Source organism: Choristoneura fumiferana, chromosome 6 (assembly GCF_025370935.1).
Source record: "Choristoneura fumiferana chromosome 6, NRCan_CFum_1, whole genome shotgun sequence".
NCBI lineage: Eukaryota > Metazoa > Arthropoda > Insecta > Lepidoptera > Tortricidae > Choristoneura > Choristoneura fumiferana.
The window spans coordinates 1,282,393-1,301,894 of NC_133477.1; the positions used below are offsets into that span (position 1 = coordinate 1,282,393).

The 19,502-nt window shown below is 37.5% G+C and overlaps 1 long non-coding RNA gene across 1 annotated transcript in view; it reads right to left on the reverse strand.

Annotated features, from left to right (window-relative positions):
* LOC141428486 (uncharacterized) overlaps positions 1 to 17,068 on the reverse strand; it is a 60,786-nt gene extending 43,718 nt beyond the window's left edge. The window contains exons 1-2 of the long non-coding RNA XR_012451434.1: positions 16,854 to 17,068; positions 9,292 to 9,477 (exon numbers count right to left, since the gene is read on the reverse strand). This is a non-coding gene — a long non-coding RNA (uncharacterized lncRNA). The remainder of the gene's footprint in view (positions 1 to 9,291; positions 9,478 to 16,853) is intronic.
* Positions 17,069 to 19,502: the final 2,434 nt, after the last annotated feature.

Genomic DNA, 19,502 nt, shown 5'->3' on the forward strand with positions numbered 1-19,502 from the left:
CTACTCAGAGTCCATGTTTAATCCAACAAAACTCAACAAAAACACGACCAAACAAAATTAACAAATAACGTCAACAGCAACAATAACACGAGAAAACGCACTGATCACATCCGATGACAATACGAGTAAAGTATCGAAAATCGGTTGAATACCACTTGAATACGAAAAACATGAACAATGACGTTGTGTGTTACTGAGGGCCTACTCCGGAATTCGAAAATCAAAGCTCGTACCGCAACGCCCCTCCCACCCCCGCACTAAATAGTAGTGTCAGAAGGACGGAACGACACGAACTTCGATTTTCGAATTTCGTAGTAGCCCTGCTGGCCCTGACTACGAAATGCAAAACTCGAATTTCGTATGTTGCCGTCCCGCTGACGCTTATCTCATTTAACACGCGAGTGAAAGGGACGGTGCCATACGAACTTCGTTTTTCTACTTTTGTAGTAGCCCCTCTGTATTATTTTTTACGTTGGCACTAAGTGATGAACACTGTATTTTTACCTTTGCTTAGATTTTATAATTTTATCGTAAAAGTGCATTTATATTTACAAAATGGAAAGTAGAATATTGTATGCTATAATGTTATTTTTGCTATCGTAAAATATACATTTTATCGGTTATTTACGAAACCGAAATCATGGAGCAGCACTGTTCCTTTTATGCTGGTCACATTATTTTTACTTTTGACATTTCAGACTGTCATTTTAGTATCTTCATTTCTGGGATAGACCATAGTCCTATTTACGCAACCCGGATGGGCTTTTCTGCCTTTGTGGTCGAGAACGTAGTGTTGGCTCCCGTCGTGTCGCGGGTGCCCCGGTCGCTACGGGCGCCGCATGCGCGTTTGGATCCCCGCTGGTCTTGACATTGGCCGCGCCCGTGCCCCCCGGCCCGGCGTCGACTGGCCCTGGTCCCCCACGGCTAGCGTGTCTACGGAGATTTTACGCAGCTCGTCCAGTGTGGTGATCCGGTGTCGAGTCCTATTCTGTCCAATTACTACAATATGCCCATTACTCGTCGAGCTCCTCTCTACACCAAAAATACGGGGAGCCTCCACAAAAACTGCATGCCGAGCGCTTGTGAGAAACTCAGATAATATGCAGCCTGGACCTTTGAGGTGTTTCTTGCTTGACCACACTGTATCCCGTGTTCTTTGTGATTTACAGTTCGGGCAATCCTTTTAATTTTAAATGCAGATATGACTTTGATGAAGGAAGACATGGTTACGATTATACCTTCCAAATCACCTTCCAACACCGAGATTGAAAAGGAATAAGAAATCAAAAATAAATATTTTGACTGATGGATGAAGTTTACCACCAATTCCGATTAAAATATCGGACATTCTAACTAATATGTTGAAATTCATGCCCAAAGACATTAAATCTTTTTATGAAGTCTTATTAAAAAAAAAATTGGACATTATGGGGCTGTTTCACCATCCATTGATTAGTGTTAACTGGCGGTTAGGTGTGATGACGTCTCCATTTCTTTTGTTCGAATAGACGGAGACGGCATCACATTTAACAGGCAGTTAACACTAATTAATGGATGGTGAAATAGCCCCTATATCTACAATATATAAAAAAACTCTTAAATCAAAAATTTTATTATGGACGTGGTACATATTTAACTAAACGTAATTAAACGTCTGGTGCCAATATCATACATTAAATAAAACGATAAACAACTGTTTATTAAAATTGGATATAGCAATCGCAAATCTGCTAAAAAATAACAATGCTACAATGACGCGTTCAGGATACTGTTTGGACTACCACGCTACTGCAGCGCATCAGCTATGTTTGCTAAAAGCCAATGTAGATAGTTTTTATGCAATCATAAGAAAGCGATGCGCCTCGTTGCTCAGTCGGTTGCGTGATAGTCCAACAGTGTCCTGCGTACGCTGGGCGGCCGGTGGGACCTCCGATGATGAGGCGCTGGATGGGGCTGCACGCTGCCGCCAACCTCATAATCACGGTTGACGGCGCTGGCAGTCGATATATTTACCTACTTACTAACACCACTTGTTTGTATTTTCAGTGTATGTAACTAACTCTATGGATTCTGTCCGAAATAAATGCATATTATTATTATTATTATTAAATCTCATTAAAAATTATACTGAGTGTATATTTATTATACTAGGGGCTGTTTTACCATTCATTGATTAGCGTTAACCGCCGTTAAATGTGATGCCTCTCCGTCTATTCAAACAAAACAAATAGAGACGGCATCACTCCTAACCGCCAGTAAGCACTAAATCAATGGATGTGAAACAGCCCTAAAATAGCTTATTTGTGTACCTTTTGACAATTTAGTTTAAATTAACACTAAATATAACTTAATGCAAAAATTAAAGATTTGTTTTATTTTCTCTCCTGTAAACCAAAGGTAAGTATGAATGAGGCGTGTGGCACAACGTATTCTCATCCGACGTCAATAAAGATCATTGTTATAATTCTAAAGTCCTGAATAGCTCAAAAAGACAATAATTGTACTACACGAAATAAGAATTTAGTATATTTTTGTTACCTGTTCAATTCCCTCCAATAGTAAAATGACGGTTATGAGATGAGGAATACAAAGCGACCGTTAAGATGCTTTAGATTGCGTTTTCTGCAATAAATGCTACTAATTGGGGTAACACAAACCGGTGCGGTGCGGGCGGGGTGCATTCTGTACGTTTGTACTATTATATATTCTGTGATATCAGGTGTGTTACACACAGAGCGCCATCTATATACTTCCAACCGAGCTAATACTCGTAAAGGTCTCATCGACCGAGGGAACTAGGTATGTATTGGTTTCTCTATTAGTTCGAAGCTGTGCGGATAGATGGCGCATTCGGGGATGTTGCCCCTCGACACAGCAGGGCTGCTACGAAACTCGAAACTCGAAGTTCGTATCGTACCGTCCCTCTCGCTCTCGTATTATATAGTATAATTGTCAGAGGGACCGCATGACACAAACTTCGAGTTTCGAGTTTCCTAGTAGCCCTGCCAGTAGTTTGTCACTTCAAAGTTCAATATCTCAAAAACGGCTGAACAGATTTTGATAAAACTTGATTTCAAATAAAAAAACCGGCCAAGAGCGTGTCGGACACGCCCGAAATAGGGTTCCGTAGCCATTACGAAAAAAATTGAGTAATATTTTTCCAAGGATTTCGTATTTTATACGGAATCTTCCGATTTTAGATATATTTTATACCTTAGGCTGCTATTTAAGAGTAAAACTACTAATAATTGTCAAGCAAGAGCCGTTATAGTTTTAAATCAAAGTTTGATATACTTACTACCATCCTGAATTTTTATATAATTATCATATTAAGTAAAAAGTTTTAGGTGGCAAATAATATACTTTGATACTCAGCTAAAACGTAAAAAAATATAGGGTTGTTGTGGAGTACGTAGTTTTGTTTTAATTTAGATGGACATGCGATTTGCACGAAATGAGAGAATTACCCACCCGCCGGTTTAGATTTTAGAGGGGGGGAGACGCTCGGATTTAATGAAATTTTTCACTTTAAATTTAAATATTTCGCAAACAAATCACTCAATCGAAAAATCGTCTTAGCAACCCCCTGATGATGATTTTAAAAGACCTATCCAACGATACCCCACACTATAGGGTTGGATGAGAAAAAAAAATCACCCCCACTTTACGTATATGGGAGGTAGGTAATTTTTTTTTATTGTACCATTTTGTCGGCATTGTTTACATATATATCCGTGCAAAATTATAGCTTTCTAGCATTGATAGTCCCTGAGCAAAGCCGCGGACGGACAGACAGACAGATAGACAGACATCCGTTTTTGCCATTTTGGCTCCGGAACCCCAAAAACCGCATTCAAATCGGTCCACCCGTTTAAGAGCTACGGTGCCACAGACAGACAGACAGACAGACACACACACACAGACACACATTGCGGTCAAACTTATAACACCCCTCTTTTTGCGTCGGGGGTTAAAAAGGCGGGAAAGCATAAGAAAAATATTGGATTAAATTAAATGTCATAATATATTTTGAGAAAAATTCAGAATTCTTCACCATCAAAAGCTTTATATTAGTCTCGGCTAGAATAGCAATTGCTGGCTTCGTATTAGCACAGAATATATATAATAGTAAGTACTAACGTATAGAATGACCACGCTCCGCCCCGTACCGGTTCGAGTTACCCCACCCCTCAAGCGCAGATTGCAGGGAAACCGCAGGAAAGCAGTCGGGTGCGCAACGCGATGTATGTCGGCCGCATGGCACTAAGTTCGGGAGCAATAATTTTGCGAAATGGTAACGGTACCCTACCTACTTCCTTTTATAAATAAATAATGATTTCTGAAATTATCGCGATTTATACATGAAATAATTACCTACCGAATAATTAGTTTAAGTTTGTATTCGTATATCTATTGTAATTGAAAATAATAATGCTTAAAAACACAGACAGACACATTTTAAGTAGGTTTAAATAAATAGGTAAGATTAACGATTACATTAATTGAACATATCTAAGCTACACCTACATATAAGTACCTTTCAAATGTCATTGGTAGAACTTATAATACTAACTAGGGTTTTGCCACAGTATAACAAGTTTCCCTACAGTAAACCGACGGAGACGTCTAGACAGAGCAATCGTGCGGGGCGCGAGGGGTGAAACGCGGGTGGGAGGAGCCCCAGCTGCATACTTTGCCGTTCTTAGTAGCTTGGGACAAGTCTTCTAGGGCTATCGCGTTTTATTTAACATTTAAGTTTATAATAAAATTTATTTTGGTGCATACGACATGTACTGTGAGTGCAAATCTTTATCTCGCATAAATAAGAAACTAAGATTTCATCTATTAATTTAATTATATTTATTTATTTGTTATATAATTTATTTCAATAACAGGAACTTTAAGTCCGTTAAATCTCTGAAACCGAAAGTATTTCGGTAAAGTTAATCGGTTACTAATCTATGAAAGTATATTCTATAAAAAAAAGTTTTTTATTTCAAAAATAGTATATTTTTAAACTTCTTACCCCCAGTAAGTATGCCACCCCTAATTCATTTTGTTTTATAAAATTTCGCAATACCAATATGTACCGATTCGTAAAAGACATCTACCTTCCAAATTTTAAATTTGTGTCAACCCTTCCTTACTTGCGTAAATAGGTATACCTATACAAGCTACGGTATCGCTCAACTTCAAAGGCGTCGGCCTACTGTAGGGAAAACTTGTTATACTGTGGTTTTGCGATAGTCAGCCCTGTGTAGCTTACGCACACATTGACGCGTATACATACGTCGTCGTGCCTATGTAGATTCAAGAACGCGTATTTTGTACGTCGTGGCCGCCGTGTGCTGATATGTAAAGAATAATGTCAACTTTTACGGAAATTTAAAAAAAAAATATAACAACTATAAGCATAGTTACTTGAAAGCTTTCTTCAGTATTTCTAGTGAACAATTAAAAATATCAACGTCCACCAGTTTTTCATTGTTATAAAAAAATATTATGTTAAGTATTAATATTTTAGATTCACCCATAATATTTATGTGCCCCTTTTTTCTTTTGAGCAGTACATCGTGGCTTTCTCTGACTTTTAATTAAAAATAACCATGCGGAATATGTTCAAACAAAAACTATTTTTTTTAATGTGATATCAGCCCTAGTGGTTTTTTTTCTACCTGTTGCAGTTCGCAATGTGAGCAAAATTAAGCGTACGGACATGACATGGCATATGAGCCCCAATGCAAAAGAGTTCGTCTAGTCATACAATTTGAAGCCTATCTAAATAAAATAATCAATTTGTTGTTTTACAGAAGTCCATTAGCCATTAACAATTTATATTGTATAATACTCCATAAAAACGACGTTATATGGGCACTAATAAAATTATCACTACTTTAAGATTATAGATATTCTGGATATATTACTTTACGAATGCTCACCAAAATCAGTTCATCTATAGTTCTTATTTGATGCAAAATAGTTCGTCTACGGCTAGCGTTAATTATAAGTGAAATGTCATATAGAAAAATAAATATGGTTCAAATCATCCCAGCCTATATACGTCCCACTGCTGGGCACAGGCCTCCTCTCAGAACAAGAGGGCTTGGGCCATAGTTCCCACGCGGGCCCAGTGCGGATTGGGAACTTCACACACACCATTGAATTGCTTCGCAGATTTGTGCAGGTTTCCTCACGATGTTTTCCTTCACCGCAAAGCTCGTGGTAAATTTCAAATGTAATTCCGCACATGAATTTCGAAAAACTCAGAGGTGCGAGCCGGGGTTTGAACCCACGACCCTCTGCTTGAGAGGCGATAGGTCAAACCACTAGGCCACCACGGCTATGTTCAAATTAAAAATCTATATTATTTGACAGTTAAGATGTAACAGGGTATAAAAAGACATGTTACAAGTAATTATTCTTTAGTTTCATTCATTATTTTGATCAATATGGGTCGTGGGAAACCCATGGCTGAAGAAATGCGAAATCTTAAAATTTCTAGTAGTAATACGTAGTGGAAAATTTATTTATCAAATCACCAAAGACTTACACCTGAATCGATCTACTATCCAGTCAATCATCCAGAATTATGGAAAGAACGGCACAGATTCTTTATTGAAGAGACCGAACCACTTGTACGTGTATAAAGAGTGCAGCTAAAAATAGGGTCTTGAAGAAAATTATCAAGAAAAACCGTCGTGCCCAGGCAGCAAAACTTACAGTGAAAGGGCGTGATATGATTAAGCAAGATGTATCGGTCGGTATCGGTTAGGTACTTGCACAAAGAAGTTCTGATAGAAGAAACGGTCGCTGATCAGATTGAAGCGTTTGCAGCGCTGACAGAACCGTCTTCAGAACGATCTATACATACACAAATAAATTAAGAGGTACCTAATCACAGCACTACAGGAAAAAAATATTGAAATTCGTTCTCGATTACTTAAACTGGACTGCTGATCAGTGGCGGCAAATAATATGGTGTGGCGAATCCAAATTTGATATAATTATCGGTCATGATCGGAAAAAATATTCGAACTAAAGACGAAGTATTTCATACAGCATGAATTAAGACAAAGGTGAAGTTTCTTGGCTCGGTAATGATTTGGGATTGCATGTCAGCACAAGGTGTGGGTCGCCTGCATTTTGTAGGAGGGACTGTTAATGAGATGAAATACCAAAACATTTTGGAAACGAGTCTACTGCCATCCATTTCGAATTTTAAACATCAAAATGGCTTCACTTTTCAACAAGATGGTGCTTCCCCTGCCTCCCTATTGAAACGCTGTGGTGGAAAATGAAGAAAAATTGACGCAAAGGGTATAGCCGTGTTTGTATGGGACATTGGCCCCAGAAGCCAAATTGATTGCCGTTTTGCTGATTTATAATCTCAGATGTAAGATGCTATTTCATAAAAAAAACATCGAAAATGCTGCAGGTATTTGAGAAAATAAAAAAAATAAAAAGTGGTTTTCATTTTTTTGTTATCTAAACTACAGAACCTTTTTTTTTAACTTACACACAGAAGAAAGAAGTAAGTTATAAAGATGCATTATTTAAAAAAAAATGGATTTCCAAATATCCTTATAAGTAGTGAAATTTTCACTTTAAAGTTTTCAATATTTTTTATTTTTAATTTCCGTGATAGGGACACCCACCAATTTTCGTTATATTATGTAGAAACTATTATTCTATAACATATTTTTTTTTCAAAAACATGTACTTGATCAACAGGGTAAAAATACCGTGTGTATGTGAACAGACACAACCGGGAGAACACGCCCGGTCCCGTATCGACCGCCGCTCTTTACGAATTTGAATTTCGAACGTGACAAATTGTTAAAAAGGAATGCTTATATTATTATTGGCTGTATGCGGTTAGTATTTATTAATACATCTCGAGACAATAATAAATATTGTAGAATCCTACAGTCAAGGGCATAAATATATTCTATACGTTACCAAGACGTCAAAAATATCTATACACCTTTTTATGCCTCTAACCATAAGGTCGATGTATACACATAATATATTTGACGCTATGGCTGTATAGTTATTTATGCCCTCGACTGTCATCAACCACAAACATAACTGACCATCGGTAGACCTTATTAACATTGACATAAGACCTACTGATGGCCAGTTAGATGTGTTCCTGTTTGTACTATAGACATTTTATTTTCACGACGCTCTGATGTTATTTTTATTAGATTCTTGTAGTTAGCAGTTAGCAATATTAAGTTCAATTTTATTAATGTTTTCTATCTTTGACATTGTATTTGAAAGTTATTTTCTAATTTCATTCGTAATATAAAATAATGTTCTGTGCCTCATCTAAAACTGTATTTGCATGCATTTAAGTATGTTTTTATCGCAAATAAATGATTGATTGATTGATTGATTGAATTAATATATATGATATAAGTACCATAACTTTGTTTCATTTTCGCTTTGTTGATCCAAGTGCATGTTTTTGAAAAAAATATAACATGTTATAGAATAATAGTTTCTACATAATATAACGAAAATTGGTGGGTGATCACGGAAATAAAAACAAATATATTACTACTTATAAGGATGTTTGGAAATTCATTTTTTTGCAAATATTGCATCTTTATAACTTACATAATGTGTATAAGTTACAAAAAAAACCGGTTCTGTAGTTTAGATAAAAAAAAAACAATTTCCTTTTTTTTATTTTCTCAAAAACCTGCAGCGTTTTCGATGTTTTTTTTTATGAAATAGTTTCTTACATCTGGGCTTATAAATCAGCAAAACGGCAATCGATTTGGCTTCTGGGGCCACTGCCCCATACAAACACGGCTATACCCTTTCTATCAAGATCAAAAGCAGATTTAAAAGAGAACATTTTGTCAGTTTGGGTTTCAACAACTCCAGAAGAATGTGAAGAATTGATAGCTACTATGCCGCTGAGAATTAAGGCAGTTTTGGTAGTAAAGTGGATTCAACTAAGTGGTAGAGGAACTATTTTGCGGGACTTACTACGGTAGCCGAACTTTTATGCGTGGACGTCGGTGGACGAATTATTTTTATGTGTTTTTTTATTATTTAATACCGTATTGTAAATAAGGATTATGAAGTAATAATGTGCCTAGTATTTTTTATTAGACTCTTAAACTAGTATTAGCTACTAATCTATATTTCAATTTTAAACAAACGTCACCTTTAGTTTTACTAGTAAACGAACTCTTTTGCATTATGGGCTCGTACAACCTACCCGGTTTTAGGCATAAGATTACCAATCGTGTGAATAATGCAGTTGTTCCAACGTACCAGTCATTGGTTCATTCTTGTTTCCTTCTTTTGCTAAAATATTTTCAAGCTGATCTTCGACAAGAAAAAAAGCTATAATAATTACAAACAGCAGCATCCAAACAACAATCTGCTTGAGTAGGCTTAAATGAGCTATAGCAATAGATGCCTGTTTTAGTTCCCAGGTTCCCAAGCAATTTGTGAGCACTGTAAAAAATATAATCAGATTTAATAAGAGATGTTATTGAAATACTTACCAGCTTTTACGTAAGAATAAACTTGCGTGAACTATAAACAGTTCAAAAGCAAGAAAACTAGCCAGTAAGCAACCATGCAGGCAAACGTTCACTGTAAGTTCCTCCTGAGACCCACCATACAACAAAAATTTACATCGAAATTTAAATCTGGAGGCGCGGGAGTGCCGCAAGTCGAGCATAAAAGCGGCACGGCCGTACCATCATTTTCTTGAAGCAGTTCAGGCCACTTTCGACCCCCCCTGTAACTTCGTGGACTTCGTTGTAGAGAATTAGATTTTCGAAAAATATCGGACACGTATTTTTTGATGATTTAAATTCGGGTTTTGTTCCACGTACCTTGATTTTAGTCGTCACGTCGTCGTCTCATAATCATGGCGCATGCATCTCTGCCGAAATATCAAGCTTTTCTAAAATCAAGGTAACTACGCGGAACAAAACCCGAATTGAAATCATAACAAAAAAACTTATATTAAAAATTAAAAGAACCCCCGGCACAAAAATCGCCAGCAAAAATAAAAAAACGGCCGAAAAAAAACGCCGACAAAAAACGCCGCCAAAATTTTTTTAACAAAAAAGTAAAACTACAAAAAAAAAAGCAAAAATGGAACCGACTGAAACCCATGGTATCTAGGTGAGGTAGACGACTATTGTTCCATTCCTGCTGGCTCGTGCTGAGGCACCGACTTCGAGCTAGTAGGGACCTACCTACAAAAATATTTTCAAGGGTTTTGTAGTCGGTTCCATTTTTTATTTTTTTTGTCGGTTTTACTTTTTGTCGCTCTGCTTTCAGAGCATGACATGAGTGCGTGTGAGCTAACTTTGGGGGCGGCAGACGTGAACTTGCCTTCGAAATCCAAAAGCTTAATGGTTACTTGACCTGAAATGTATATTTCAGAACTAAATTATTGTTATTATTAATTTAAAATTTATGACGGTGGAAGCATTCTACACTTCCACTGAACGTAGATATAGTTTAGATATAGTTAGTGTTTAGTATTGTAACTAAGGGACCCCATACATCCCTGTATTTCCTGTATTATTATTTTTTGTATTTTTTTTTCTTTAATTGTATAATATAGTTTTTAAGTATTTTATTTGTAATTATATTTTGATGAAAAAATGACTTTCTGCCAAGTTTCTTGCGGCGCATTCTTCTTGGCAATGATGGTCTTTCCGAAAGCGCTGGTAGTTTAAAAAAATGACGTGTAAAAGTGCCCATTGCGGCCTATTTACTGAATAAATCATTTGAATTTGAATTTGAATTTGTAGTCGGTTCCATTTTTTTTTTGGAGTCGGTTTTACTTTTTTGTTAAAAATTTCTTTATTTCTCACTTTTTAGTGATATGTAGCCAAAGTACATCTCACAAAGATTCCATGAAGCCCAAAAACGGCTTATTTCCGTTGTTTTATAACAGAGTTCCGTTGCCTACCTTCCGGCTTCAGCATCAGATCAGTTCGAAAAAATCATTAACTTAAAGCTCCTTGTTAGTCACTTATCTAGGCATATTAATCATGATCGTTTCGGTTTGTCTCATGACTTAGCTTTGACGAGTTCCATTGGTCATCTACGGTCTTCTTCATCAGGTCCAGTTTACCAAATGATACTTTCTGAATGTAAATGCTTATCTTAGATGAATGATTGGTCTCGCGCGCTCGCTCGACTAGATACCGCCGGCGTACTTGTCAAATGCGGCAACAAATAGTACGCCGAATTCGGCGTACCCGAGCCTGAGGCGAGTCAGTCGCCTTGCTAACTGTGCGTAAGGTGCATGTACTGAATTTTTGTTAAATTTTGGTCATAAACCGAAGTAAAATGCCAGTTGTCGCAGTGAAACTGTTTGAAAATAATACTACAAGAAATGAGAAGGACACTGGGATCACATACCATCAGTAAATATCGTATAATTTCGAAATTACAAAATAAAATAACACGAACCCTAAACGCCATTCTGTGTTGCCGCGTACACAAGAATCAAATTCCCCGTGGTTGAGATTTTAATAAATTTAATTTTATTATTTAATGTTTATCTTTGTGATATATACACTGAAGGTGTATAAATTGTTACCCAACACTATTTAATTAAGGGGTGAATGTGTCTTAAAATTAAAAATGTTTTTCGTCTTCCCATTCAAAAAGCCCAATCAGCTGATTTACTTAGGTATTACGGGAAACGAAAAAAAAATATTTTTCGTATTTCTACCCATTTTCTTGAAATGTTACTAACTAACTGAAATGTTACTAAGGTAACTTTTTACCCGACTGTCCGAAGGAGGGTTATGTTTTTCAAGCGTATGTATGTATGTATGTATGCATGTATATATGTATATTTTGTAAACATTTTTTTTTTATTTTAGTCTTAATTAACCTGTACATTATATTAGGTTTAACTATAGGTGCAACGTGTTATCTTAACTACGCAAAACTTCTTAGTTGGTGACTCGGTCCATGAATTTTTAGTAATAATTTGTAAATATTCTTACACTCTTAATTACTTCTTAATTTCTAAGTATTTCCCAAGATACATTTTGTAACCAATAACTTAATAGACCACAGAATAATTTATTTTCCCAATAATTCGGGTAACAGTGGAGCAGCTGGCAACACAATTCGTCACGCACACTAGCATCCTTGCAAATTGTCTTACACCGTTCTTACGCACACTACAATATTGAGTTGCCGCATTCACGAACCTTTTGTTTTTAGTTAGCGCGGTATCTAGTTGAGCGAGCGCGCGAGACCAATCATTCATCTAAGGGACTAAAATTTAACTATACATAATAGCAAGCGTCCTCCCTGTAAACCTCGGTGCCGCTGCGATCGTAAGCGAGAGCGTACGCGTTTCGTCGGGTATGTATTATAATACCGAATAACGAAAGACCGAATTTCACAAGACCTATTGACGGAAGGCCGAATATTAAAACGTCGAATGGATATATGGCCAAAAGTTTGAAATCCCGAAAATACATTTGACCGGAAGCCTAAAACCCGAAGACTACAATCCCGAAGATCAAAATACCTACACCCGAAACACTAGCATCCTTGCAAATTGTCTTACACCGTTCTTACGCACACTACAATATTGAGTTGCCGCATTCACGAACGTTTTGTTTTTAGGTAGCGCGGTATCTAGTCGAGCGAGCGCGCGAGACCAATCATTCATCTAAGATGCTTATCTTAATGCTAAAAATGCCAAAATCGCCATGGGTGTTCCTATAAAATTTGACGTTTGCCCTCGATTTCCCTAGGACCCCATCATCAGATCTTGATTTGGTGACAGTGGGACCACCTCAGAAAAGTACCCTTTCGAATAAAAAAAGAATTTTGAAAATCGGACCACAATTGACTGAGTAATGAGATTGACTGAGACTATGTTGATTTCTCGCAAAATTAGCCTAAGTTAATTTACTATGAGTACTTAGCAATATTTTTTTTATCTAAGCGTCGTCGGTGTCGGGGGACCGCTAAGGTATAACATATATTCTTTAGTTTCCTGTTAACCTTAGCGGTCCCCCGACACCGACGACGCTGAGATCCATTAAAATCCATACTTTATTATTATTATTATAAATGCGAAAGCGTGTGTGTTTGTGTGTATCTTTGTCCGTCTTTCACGTCGAAACGGAGCGACGGATCGACGTTGTTTTTGGCAAAAAGATAGTTTATGGGCCAGACAGTGCCATAAGCTACTTTTTATCCCGGAAAAATGCGCAGTTCCCGAGGGAATTACACGCGGGCGAAGCCGCGGGCAAAAGCTAGTAAATAAATAAATATCATGAAACACTTGACACCAATTGACCTAGTCCCAAACTAAGCAAAGCTTGTACTATGGATAGGCAACGGATAAACATTCTTATATAGATAAATAAATACTTAAATACATATTAAACATCCAAGACCGAGAACAAACATTCGTATTAAATTTATGTACAAATTTGTATTTGTTGACTTTATCAGTTAAAATAAGTACGTATTATAACGTATTTCGAATAACTTTGTTATTAAGAAGTGAGGATGGTCTATAAAAGGAGCCCGGCACTCGGTACGGGATTCATTCTCGGGCTGAGAGTCGAGCAGTACGGACCGACACCTGATAAAGTTAAGTAGCGACTTTACCTTTTATACTTACTTACCTGTTACATTTTAATATTATTTAATCATCAATAATATCAGCTATGCTGATGATATGGTGTTGCTGAGTCCCTCGATTAGTGGTCTAAGGAAGCTAAGCAGAATCTGTGAGCGGTATGCGGTGGGCCATGGACTTAGATACAATACAAAGAAGAGTGAGTTGTTACTTTTCAAGGCAGGCGTGAAAACGTATGAGACTGTTCCATCTATCGTACTTAACGGCGCTCCACTCAAACAGGTCAAAAAGTTTAAGTATCTGGGTCACTGGGTCACCGATGCGGTTACTGATGACATGGAGATGGATCGAGAGCGCAGAGCGTTGACTGTCAGGTGCAATATGCTGGCCCGCAGGTTTGCTCGGTGTACAAATGAGGTCAAAGTAACTCTTTTTAAGGCCTACTGCCAGACTTTCTACACCTGCAGCTTGTGGGTTCACTTCGCACAAAAGTCATTCAATGCTCTAAAGGTCCAATATAACAACACCTTCAGGATGCTGTTGCGGCTGCCCCCGTTCTGCAGTGCATCCGGCATGTTTGCGGAGGCGCGTACTGATAGTTTTGGAGCCGTGATACGCAAACGAATATCATCAGCCATGGATAGGATGAGGGGCAGCAGTAACAGCCTTCTATGTGCAATATCGGAGGATGTATCTTGTCCGATATTGCACCATTGGACCAAAACACATGTTGTCAAAAATGCCTGGTGACAAACTTTTAGAAACGTATTTCTTTTTGACGTCAAGTCTGATCTGTAATTGTAATTTTAAAGTTTTATGTATTTGACATTTGATATTAATTTTTAATTTAATTTTAAACATGTCTAACTTGGTTTTTAAGTGTGTATGTACTAACAAATGAATGGATCTATGTTGTCTGATAAATAAATAAATTATTAATATTAAGCACAACAGACACCGGCGCACAACGGAAAAGACACACGCCGCCGACGAAATGAGACACGGGGTAGTTGTGCACCGGTGTCAAGGTGATTTTCCACCGGCGAGGCGAGAAGAGACGAGGCGAGACGAGAATTGAAATTTGTATGGCGGTGCCGCGGCGACCCGCGGCGGCTCGCGGCGAGCGCGCGAGAATGCATACAAATTTCAATTCTCGTCTCGCCTCGTCTCTTCTCGCCTCACCGGTGGAAAATCACCATCAATTTCGACGGGTAGTCGCGCGAGCAGAGCGGTGGCGCGCAGTGCGCGTGTACGTAGCAGCAGCTGGCGACTCGCGTTGCTCCTAAGAAGAAGGGCTACAGATTAGCCCGAAACTAGTCGGCCTAAACTCGATTTAAGACGTTAGTTATCCGGAACAATATCATTTAATATTTTTAATGCCTTTACCAGGCATTTCTGCCTTCATACGCAGGCAGAAATGCCTGGCGCGCGAGCTTACAAAAGTCTCAGAAAATGGTCTGCTTCCTATCCACGTGGACCTGAATAGACTATGCAGCAGTCGACTAAAATCCCGGAACCCGCCGGCTAAATTCTTCAACACGCGCGACACCACATGGAGGGACAACGAAGCTTGGATGAAGGAATGGTTATCACATCGGGATGGTGCAAGCAGTTCCATTTTTCAACTTAACACCCGGGAGAGGCCCGAAGGGTTTAGTGAAAGCCGACAGACATGGTGCAGACTTAATCGCCTCAGAACCGAATTCGGTAACTGCGCATACCTCTGGCACAAGTGGGGATGGTGTGAGTCGGCAGAGTGCGAGTGTGGGGATCCGAAACAAACCATACACCACGTTGTATTCGAGTGCCCCATCACTAAATACGACGGACCGGCTGAGGACTTTGAACACCTAACAAGTGATGCGAAGTTGTATCTTCTGCGAAATTGTAATTTTTAATTTAAGTTATAATATCAATTGCATGAGATAATTTTTTGAAAAATTTATTAACCAGTGTGTAATCGCCATACGATAAATAAATAATAATGCCTTTAGTTTTCCAATTTAGTTTTTTCTTATATCGACACCTAAGTAAGTACAGGTACTCATGTAGTTACATTCTCGTGATTTTACAGTAGAGCGGTTCAAAGATAAAAGTTGCTATTAATATTTTGGTTATATTTTAATTTTTTTTAAATTAATTTTTATAAAAATAGAAGCTAAAAAGCTTCTATCCTCATAAATAAAATTTGTAATGTTTTCTTAGTTTAAAAAATAACTACTAGTTGACATGTATTTATTGAGTATTAATTAGTCAGTAGGTGATATATCATCCACTTGTACCAGTTTACTTGGTAAATAGTAGTTATTATAAATTTCTATATCCATGACGTTTTTTTGGTGTAAATTTCATAAATATATTTCTGAAGAGCAGAATTAGTATGTTGTAAGTAAAACAAAATATTTGTTTAAAGCTTTTATCTGAGGGCACGGTATTAAGACGAGACAAGTGAAGGGCAAAGCACACCTTTTCTCGAAGCGCTTTTTCGTTTTTTTTGAACCCTTATAACTTGAGTTTTGATTATATGTTGTCAAACGTTGTCAATAGCAGACTCATCATTTTAATTGAGACTTCCGCAATTTTGAAGCTAGAGGTCTGAGAAAATTGAAATAGGGCCTTCTTGTTATTATAATGATATTATAACCCTTTATAAACAACTTAAAAATATATATTTCTCCTATAGATTTAAGGAAGCCCAAACAGCATCCTGAAAACGTTATTGTACCATCAGCCAAATATGTGGTCCCTAAAGTTGAAAATCGTTTGCATGTCACAAAACAATAATGCCAATAAACGTGTCTGTCAACTTGAAAGTTCGACTTTAGCGACATATTCATTTGATAGGAACTTGTTTAAAAATTGTTAGACCACTTATTTGGCTGATGTTACCTACGAATACGGATACCAATTTACGGCAGCTAAAAGACCCTAAGCTTAATTACTATTATCGTTGGTAAAATATTGTTTTTTCGTATTTCGACCATAATTGTGAATACTGAATAATTGAAAATAACTGTAAAATAAAAAAAATACAACACAAATTTATCTGCGTCGTAACAATTTGGTAGTAGTGAGTTTTGTTTGTCACCCGAGGATATGTAGAATTATTTGTTCTATTTTAAGGACGACTAGTAGTAGCATCGCAAATATTATGGACTGCTAAAATTTCCGTTCATTGTGGCTGCTATTAATTTAGTAAAACCACAGAATAAGTAATGGTTAAGTAAAACTAAGCACGTACTCGTTGCAGCGCTGGCTTTCTTCTTTCCTCAGAACTGCTACCTGCAGTTCACATCAACTAGTCCAAAGTAATTTCATAAGCTAAGTACAGTAAAGCCAGGTTTTTTTTCTTTCATGGACACAAAATTCAAACTTTTAACGGATAAACTGGTTTTCTCTATAAATTTTCTTTGTGTCCATTAAGGCTCTATAAAAAATTGACACATTGTCGCTGAAGATGACTGTGACGTGTGACACATTATGACAGTTTAAACAAGACTTAAACATATTTTATTTATGTATTCCCTTTTTTCCTATAAGGAAAGGTAAAGGAATAACACCACACAGACAAGTCTTCAGTCATAGGAGCACAGAACAGAAAAAACTAGTAAAGGTGTCAAGCAGCCGCTTCGCGTTTGCTACTAGTATGCGGAGTTCCGCAGTTTAAAGGCCAGTTCGCCGAAGACGCTTATGAGTGACGGTTGTGAGAGCTAAGAAGAACAAAATTTTATAACAAAATATTGAACCATGGTCGTATTGGGCGTACCCAGCTTCTGGCCTAGTCGGAGTTTTAGGTCAGATCACCTGCGCTTGTTTTGTCATACGGAGCAAGTTCATACATTTTCTGCGAGTGCGAGTAAAAAAAAGTTATATTAATTTTCCAAACTTACAATTATCATTACGGGTAACATACCCAATGGAATAATTTAGCTAAAAAATACACAATGACTTAAATATTTTATGTAGGTAGGTACACAAAATACATGAACTCGCCCTATTCCTAATCAAAAATGTAAATGAGGCGTAATATATTGCACGAGCCAGCAGTGGTGAATAGCTATAGTCGTCTAGACCTCAGCTACATACATACTATATACTGGGCTTCAAGTAGGAGTGGACCTATAGTTGTCATCCTCACCTACATACTTACACACATACCTACATTGGGTTTCAAGCACTCCTGCTGGCTCGTGCTGAGGCACCGACTTCAGACTGGTAGAAAATTATTTTCATGGTTTTTTGTAGTCGGTTAATTTTTTTTAAAGGGTACACTTTTTTTTAAAGCGCTCACTTACCACCTGTTTCACCATTCATTGATTAGTTTTATGTGACAGAAATCTGTGATGCCATCTCTATTTGTTTTGTTCGAATATACGGATACGGCATCACGTAAGTGAAATAAAATTTATCCATGAGTGGCAAAACAAGCCCTTAGTTTGGAGATTTTTGAATAAAATAAGAGCAAAATCTAAGACTGGAAAAGTATAATTTCACATGTAAATTTTTTGAGATATATATTATTTTTGACGGCTTTCTTGTATTTTTAGTGCTCCGCTAAATACTAGTCTGTTATTTAACTGACTTAAACCCTTTTATGTTAAGACGCGGATCCGTGCCAAATTTAAGGCTAACTTTTTGTATTTCTTTTAAATCAGCTGAGTTTCTGCTTGTTAAAACAGGTGAGACTAGAATTCCGTATTTTTTATTAGTTCCCGCATACCAGGGGTTAATATTTTAATAAGCCAATCGTTGTCTGTTATTCACTCATTTCCTTTTCGTAACTTCTGATTATCAATATGAAGTAGACGTTAAGAAAACAGTTCGTTAAACTCAATATACTTAATACAATATACTCAATACTTGCTACTGCCGGCTGCCTGGAACCGAAGCCCTGACCTTCGTCCTTCGGCAAGAAAACGTAGTTGCTGTTTGCTGGCCCTGGAGCCTCTACTGCCTTGTCCAGCCTTCGTCCAGCACCGGCGGCCTGCGCTTCGGACCCCAACCCAGGAAAGCCTGACCAAGAAACGCCTACCAACTCGTATCCGGGGCAATCAACTATTTTACCGACACTTTGGCCGTCTCCTCACCAAAATCGTCTATGGCGTTACCAAAAAATCGTACTTCCAACAAGATATTTCACGGTTTAATAGGTTGTTGAACTTACGTAGGATGGCATGTATTCATGTACAGCCACCAGCATTAATATCTGCCACAGCGGAGCGTGCAAAAATATCTGAGACGTCCTTCCGGCGCAAGAAATAGAGTGGTATCAGATATTTATGCACGCTTGTTGTGTCAGATATTGGTGCTGGTGACTGTACATCATCTATTAAATTACAGAAAAACCATGTTTACTTACAAAAATCTGCAATTGTTTGAAAAAGTTGATTGGCCCATCCGCGACCCTCGAGGTCTTTACCTTTCTTTTCTGTCAGTAAAGCCTTAGGGGCTAAATATGCGTCTTAAATTGTAAATTTTTTATACTTAAATTGAACCCCTAGGGTCTCACTGCTCTACCCTGACAACTTAATTAATAACCCTCCTTTGGGCAGTCGGGTAAAAATAGTTTCTCAATTATTCCTGCATGTGTCCTGGTACCTAAGTATTTTTTGGAGATACACACATTAGCTACCTCATCACGTCTAAATCGCTGAACCAGTTTAGATGAAATTCGGTGTACAAATAGTTTAAGAGTCCCTAAGAAGGGATAGGATAGTTTCCACATGATGGAAAATTGCATAGTACGGATAACGATAAACGAATTCCATTAGGCTAGTTATGAACCCTTATCTGTATGATTTAATATTTTCCGTGGAAAATATGAAAAATTTATAGAAAATACCCTTTTATAAGAAAAATATTTTAAAAAAACAGGGTAAAAGTTTAATTT